Here is a 7,781-nt window from a genome sequence, read left to right as displayed (position 1 = left end):
ATATTAGTTAGATTATTATCAACCCGTGGCTTGATTTGATGTGTTATATTAGCAATAAATGCGCCGATTTCATCAATTTCATCTTGAAAAAAGGTTTATCGACTCTATCTATCTCAATCTAAAATTGCATCTATTAGATTACCAGAAGCAGAATTTGTCTGGATTTTTTTTATATTAGAGAAGAGTCTGTCAACTTGGTTTCCGTAATGGGAAGGTTTTTTTTATACAAATTATAAGGCGGAAAAATGGATAAGGGGATCTAAATGGCAATAAAAATTCTTCATTGATATAAGATGGAATAGATAATTAAAGTGTTTGTTGGATGCTCAAATAGTGTAGTTTTTTGAGTAACAATAATTAAAATATTAATTGTTTTTTTGGCCTATTTTGCGTTTCCTCCCCTCCCAAGATCGCTAATTAGCGTTTCTTCCCAAAAAGATTGAAGTTAGTATTTCCTCCTATCGTTAGGTATTCCGTCCAAGCCTTGGTTAGCTGAGTCAGCATCAATACACGCGTGGCATAAATTGTACACGTGTAAACAAAAGTAGCTGAAATACCCTTTCATACTAATTTAATCAAACAGTGGTAGTTACGTTGAAATAATGAATGATGGAGATTTAACTGAGAAGATATCAAAACAGATGTTAAATCTCACCGCCCTAATCTCCAAATGAATGGTGTTGATGTCTCTGGTGTGTCCGAGACATTGAGAGAGGAATCGAGATGAAGAAAGAGATAGAATAAAAGAATTTGGATGTCTACTGTGCTCGGAGAGATCAGCTGAGCAATTAATGGGTTTGTTGTGATTCCGAGTTGTTGGTAGCGACGAACAACGAATAAATTGATGAGTGTTCGAAATTACAGTGGCTTTGGTTGCTTTCCAAAGAGGAGGAGATTAATGAAGTAATTGGAGAGATGAGTTCAATGGATTTTAAGGGTTTTAGATCGAGAGCAACATGACAGAGCTAAGATTTGTAGTGGATTTGTGTTTTCAAGGAATGAGATAAAAATCTGAGATGAATTAGGGATTTTTTCTGAATTGATGAAAAGGAGGATGTCGGGTTTGATGTTGTTGTTGTCGATTTGAAGAAGAAATTGAACTCAGGAAGATGATGCCCAACAACAGACTCCGACTTGCCATGTTCTTCATTAAAATCAAGGGATATTTTGATTTTCGGTCCCATAAAAGTGACCAATGTTGCATTTGGGTCCTACAAAATTTCAAATTAGAGTTTGGGTCCCAAGACCTTGATTGACCGCATTGACTCTTAAAGAAACTAGTTAAAATGGAAATATACCAACCAAAACTAAGTTTTCATTTTATTTACTAACTTACAAAATGAAGTAATCGGCTCTAGATTTTCCATCGCCATATCTCATTGATCAAGTATGTTAGAACTTACAAAAGAATGGAACTCATCTGGAACAAAAGAATATGTAAAGTTGCTTCAAAAAAATGTGAAGTTGCAAACGCGAGAGAGAAATGGTGAAATAGATAATCCTCAACTGAAGTTCTTTTGGGTTTAGTTGGATTTGTAGCTCTTTTGGTTCGTCAAAGTTGAAGAGGAAGAAGAGAAATCAAAGCATCTAAACAATGGTTTACACCAAAAAAACCAATTTTACCACGTATTCGTTGCTAGAGTTTAAGCAACGCTTATGTACGTTTTCCACACGGCGTCACAAAGTTTTGGCAAAGTTCAGACGTTGCTTTGTCCGTTGCTTTATTTAGACTTAATGCAACGTATAATATAATTTAAGCAACATATATATCCGTTACAAAATATTATCAGAATTAAAAAAAAATACAAAATCTCTATTAATATTTGAAAATTCCAGTATCACAAATAATATAGAACGTTGACCTGATAACACAACCACTCATCCTTCCAACATTTTACAACATGATAATGAACTTAGTTTGAATGTACACAATCAAAATTCTATTCCGAAACATAAAAAAATTGTTATAAACATAAAGCTACTGTTACTAGATGTTCAATAACCACTGTAAGTGATGCAGTGACCTGAAAAATGCATAACGATGAGGATCAAGATACAACAGTCATAATTGATACTCATAGCAAGTGCCAATGTGTGGCTCCGGTAAGTCAAAAAGTAACCTAAAACTAGAGTATCCTAAACCTGGAACAGTCTTAGAAGAAATTACACTGCTCTGAATGATTATCAGAAGCTAGAAAAAAATAAGGATGTACCTGAACAACCACCATCTCACATAACCATGTTTTAATAAGAGAGAGTTCATTACCAGAAAAATGAGCATATATCTGCTGAAAAGAAAGCATAAAACAGATAGGTAAAAGATGCATTTCAAAACTAACAGAAAAATGATGGTACAAAAATCCTAACTGCCTAGCCATAATATTTTCAAAAATTAAAATTTATGAGTAAATGGTAGGAAAATTGTACGGTTATAAGATATAATTCACATGTATTATTGAGCAGAACAAAAGCGGACTGCATTTCATGATGTAGAAAGAATTGGTTAGTTTCCCCTCACGGTCGATTTAGATTTGGTGCATCTTATAGCCCAAGAGCAAGGAAAAATTAAACCACTATGAAATGTTCAATAACTTTGTTTTGGGGTTGATTATTCCGTTTATATAACTGTCTAATTGACTCACCTGATTTTGGTATTCTGTCACATGCCAACCAGAACATTTCCATCTGCTAGAAGTGCTGCAATTTCAGATTCTGATTGGTATTCTTCAACACCCATCATCATGGTATCCTGAAACAAGTCAAATAAAAATCATGTAACTTTTGACTGTACATGGAAGTAGTTGCAAAAAATTCACACAAAAAGGTTATTATTCTAGCAGTCCATGTTCTGAGTAAATTTCTGAAGTGCTAAGGTAAGCCTATTAATTTGTGGCACCGCATCCTAATTGAATATGTATCCTTGCTTAGGGCCTGCGAAATACAGGAAGAGTAATACGTTATTCAAAACTTATGTCAGCTATCAGCGTACCTGTAACTCAATATTATATTCTAAACGAGAGTGGTCACCCACTACAGAATTCTGCACACTACATTCTTGTAAAAAGCATCCATGGAGAATTATTGAATTCAGGACCTGCAAGAGATAGCAAAAAGAACATGAGAAGTGAAAGATAAAAGAATAGGAGAATTTTGATTATATGCGAACCCATATACCCAGCATTTTTGAACTTTGGTTGGTGATAAGAAGCGTGGAGATGTAAAAAAAAAGGTGTCTTTGGATCAGAAAAATCAAAACTTGAAGAATGCAGAAAGAGATTAAAATGATCAATTGACTGAAAGTTTAATACCATAGCAAGGTAACATATAATCACATTGGTGTCTCGTGCATCAATAATTTTCCAGTGAAACATTTGGTGGCTGAACAAAGTTAGCAAGCAGGAAAACTAACTTGTGCAGTGAGCGCCAATAAGTATTTAATTGTTCCAATCCCAAAAGTCATTGAATAGATATGCCAGTTCAGTTTACCATTCAACAAACTCATCTGCAAAGTTTTACCTATTCTACCTTTATTCACTGACTTTCTTTTAAATGATATAAAAAAAGCCAGAAAGGTGCCAGATGCAATTGCAGTCTGTAGAGTAGTTGAGAATTTAACCCATACTCATTGTGGTCCTTAACAGCTGATAGAATGATTGCACCAAAGAATACCTGTTTGATGCCAGTGACCCAAAGCTCCGTTCCTAAGACCACTCTTACTAAGTCATCCAACATATCAGCAACCTTATACGTGACTGAACCCAAATGATCCTCTACATTTTTACTAGCTTTCCTCATCATTTATCGAAGTATCAACAACTCTTCAACAAACTAAAAAGAGAAAAATGAAAAATCACAAAAAAACAATTCATCAGAAGAATACCCTTTTAGACCCTTCAACCTAAATGAATTGAATAAAACAAAAATTATATAGAAATTGAAATAATGCTACCTACATTTGTTTTTGGTATATGATACTCAATGAAGTAATTATCATGTTCAAGTTATCCTCCCTCTCAAGCCTTTCTTAAAATATAGAAAGTTGGTCACTTAAGGTAGATAGTCTATAAACTAGCATATCATATCAAGTGTTGCCACCTCTACCTATCCCCCATGATTTTTCTCGTATGCCTTAATAATCATAACATTTCTTTGTTGTTCACCTATGGCCTATCATTGCTTTGCCTTATCTTTCCAAAATAGTTAAATAGGTAAAACTGTTAAAATAAGCTAACCAAACAATATCTAAGTCTTGAATAAACTGTAACACCGACCACGTATATGTCTTCACTTAACTATGCAGCGGGATTTAGAACAAGTGGTTATATATTCCAACAAAAATCTGCACTTTGTGGTCCCTGGATTGAATAATTAGACGACAAAAAGAAACATAAACTAAAGAAAGTACTGCAAGGACATAAGTCTGGTTTCCATTTACCAAATGGCCACACTTGTGACCAATTTCTTGCAGCACTCCAACAGGCTTCAGGAAGGGAAGACTTTAAACTTCAATTTCCCTGGTGTAGGTAAATGCAAAGAAGAACCAGTAACTAAGTCAACTTCAAGTAACAATATCAGTCTAACATTGAAGTTCACCAAAAACCACAAAACTAATTTAGTATAAAGTTAATTTAATTTCTTAATTGGTAGGCAAATTTTAATCTCCACCAACTGCAACAAACCAATAGTAATGAGAAATCTCCAACAACTACTGCCAGTCCCCAACTTTTACCTGCATCACCTCCACAACCACCCTTTCTGATAGCAGATCCAGAGCTTTTATCACAAGCACTGACCAAATAAGGCACCACCACCAACTGCAGCGCTAACCACACCACCAACACTACCACCATAAAAATCACCAACACCGTAACTACAAAAATGAAATCAGAAGGAAACCCTACTTTAAAAATCCATCAAATACAGTAAACAAAAACAAAAATTGCAAAAGCTGTACACAAAATATGTACGTAGTTCATAGAATTAGGTCAAATTAAATCAATAATAGCAAGAACAAGTGAGAAGAATAGGGTTATACTTCACTATAGAAAGATTTGAAACCAAGCACACCTTACAGAATCATTTGACTTTGGAGTAGAAAACGATTTCCAGGGTTTGAGTGATTGAAAGATTTGATTTGATTTCCGTGATGAGATTTGATTTATAAGATTGGGGTTTTGGAGAAACGAGTATTGATTTTTGAAAAGTTGGGTTTGATTTCACAGATCAGTTCAGGGTTAGAAGTTAGAAGAGAAGAAAAATGGGAGGAGGAGGAGAACTCGAGGAGACGGATAAGAAAATTGGGAAAAATATTTCTAGCCCAATTTTACTTTTTTTGTATATCACAAACCTAACAAGAATGAATTACACAAATAACTTTTTACTTTAAATTAATTAAACCAAGAAAACATTAATTTTTCCTAAAAAATAATTATAGTTAACGTGATAAACGATAACTCCTGAAAAATCTCCCATATCTACCTCCCAAATTTTAGCCATGATTCCATTTTTAGTTAAATGTAATCCGTAACTAACCCTCCTTAATTAACTTTCGTAAAAAGAAAAAAACTAACCTCAATTAACTACCTTAAAATCCTCTCCTAAATCATTCTTAAAAGAAAAAAAATCAAATATCACCAGTATATGAAAAAACTCCTATTATCACCCGTTAAATAATTCCAATTATTACTGATAAATAATTCCAATTATTACTGAATGAAAATGCGAAGAATTACGGTTTTCACAAAATGGTAAAAAAAAAAACTCTAATTATCAACAACAATGGAGAAAATTCTAGTGATAAAAATTCAAGTTTTCAATTGAGTTATTCTAATTTTCATAAATTGATAAGAAAAATATAAGAAAATGTTAATTATCACTTTAAAAAGAACCTTGAAAACTGGAATTTTCACAAGGATTTGTGAAATTCGCAATCTTCACAAATAAAATACGAACATTTGAAAATTTTATTTTTCACAAGTAAAGAACGTATGAAACTTTGAGTTTTCACGAAGTTGTAATTGTGATGATTTTGATATAAACTTATTTTCTCAGTTTCAAAAGTTAAGATAATAGAAAGCCCTAAAAAAAATCAACAAAAATAAGAATTAGTGTTGAAATTCAGTTAATTAAATAACATTTTCAATCAATCAGATCGAGTGTAGATGACAAAGAGTGCTTCAAAAATATTGTAGATATGCAAGGATGACCTATAATTGATGGTGTATACCATCACTGGTATCTGACCAAAATTAAAAAAGGGGGGGAAACCCATGGATTCATGATAAGACATACGTTTAATTCCCACTTGTGTATTGCTGATTCTCTTTGTCTCTTTCACTTGTACAGGTAACAACTGCAACAATAAACTTATTAATGGTGATCCGATATTTACTATTGTGTTTATAAAGGAAAGAGAAAAGCATAAATTAACCAGAATAGACATCATCAAATAATGGTTACAAATTGACCTAAATAAACGTTACAAACCCACAAAAAGCGCCATTACCAATTATTTATGGAATTTCTTTTTTAAAAATAAAAATTTTGTGTTAATTGTACGGTTGAATAAAAGCTAATTTAGTCCGCTTAAAATGTGAAAATATAAACTCAATTTAAAACTACTAATCCTAATCGTAGATCTAATCTTCTGGACTGTAATATGTAATGGGTTATTAGAAGAGAGAGGATTCAAACTTAGATTCCTCATAAATTTCCACTGAAAAAGAACAAAGGAAATGAAAATAAATGGGAAATAGATGATAACTAGATTATCGGAAATGCTATTCCAAACACTCTTCACCACACTAATCACCACTCAACTGCTAGGTGTTGCACATGTAGTGGTCCAATTTATTCATCCAGGACTCACTCTTAGAAAAAGGGATACACCATTTGAGAAATGTAGGATTCAGATGTTGTGAGCTGCGAGTAGAGTGGTGTTTTGTGCGGTGAATAGCACCACCGATAGATTACTGCTACACAGCAGCGGGGGCCGACGAAAGCATTGAAAAAAATCCTAAGCCAACAACCAAATTAAAAAATTCGTATGAGGTGAAGGATAATATGGACAACAGTTTTATAAAAAGAAAAAAAAAAAGTGAGTGATTCATCTTTCGTTAACCAAGAGAGGTCCAATGTAAAAACTAGGAACTCCACCACGTGTCCCTGTTACTAAATGCGGTTAGAATGGGTGTTTTGGTCATTTGAATGACTCATAGGAGAAAATCCCTAGTTTTTGTTGTATGTAATGTTTCCTCCTCCTTCAACAGCTGCGACTAACCCAAATTCTTCATATTCAATGTCAGCGACATCAAACACCCATTTTCTCCAACCAAATTAATCACTCTTTTACCTAAAATTCTTTCACTATGTGACTATGTCTCTTAATTCTCTCTCACAGCCTCAAACACCAACAGTACACCACAATAATTTGAAATTATTAATTTCTTCCAAACATCTATTTTGCTATCCAGTGCGATGATAATCAAGTTCCGCCTATGATCGGTATCAATCAATTAATTTCTGGATTGATGGTTGACGGAAGATCGTAAGAAATCAAGAATCAATCTGCAAGCAGGAAGAAAATGGGTAGCAGAAAAGATTCGTTTTTATCATTTTTGTGTAATAGCAGTTCGGGTCGGGTTATTGTGTGCTGTATATATACGTAGCGGGTCTAAAAACTGAGCCCATAAGCTGTCGTCTTCTTCCTATGTGACTTTCCAGAAGTTCTTTTTGAGCCCTGTTTTTTACAGATTTTTCTTTTCTAAATCTCAAATTTGTTC

General features: G+C 33.5%; 1 long non-coding RNA gene across 4 annotated transcripts; it reads right to left on the bottom strand.

The window, feature by feature from the left end:
• Window positions 1-1,783: 1,783 nt before the first annotated feature.
• Window positions 1,784-5,673, bottom strand: LOC113302569. Of its 4 annotated transcripts, none has more exons than XR_003336945.1 (8): window positions 5,036-5,672; window positions 4,730-4,870; window positions 4,436-4,514; window positions 3,670-3,828; window positions 2,990-3,094; window positions 2,643-2,749; window positions 2,214-2,285; window positions 1,784-2,024 (listed from the first exon to the last, which is right to left on the bottom strand). It is a non-coding gene; the product is annotated as an uncharacterized LOC113302569 (long non-coding RNA). The 4 variants fall into 4 exon arrangements; XR_003336944.1 differs by having other exon boundaries at window positions 1,795-2,024; window positions 2,214-2,288; window positions 5,036-5,673; XR_003336946.1 differs by having other exon boundaries at window positions 1,795-2,024; window positions 2,214-2,288; window positions 5,068-5,673.
• Between the last annotated feature and the right edge of the window lie 2,108 nt (window positions 5,674-7,781).

The sequence above is a fragment of the Papaver somniferum genome, chromosome 8, assembly GCF_003573695.1.
Source record: "Papaver somniferum cultivar HN1 chromosome 8, ASM357369v1, whole genome shotgun sequence".
Lineage (NCBI taxonomy): Eukaryota > Viridiplantae > Streptophyta > Magnoliopsida > Ranunculales > Papaveraceae > Papaver > Papaver somniferum.
The sequence above is the reverse complement of the archived record's forward strand: the minus strand, read 5'-3'. Positions and strand labels throughout refer to the sequence as shown.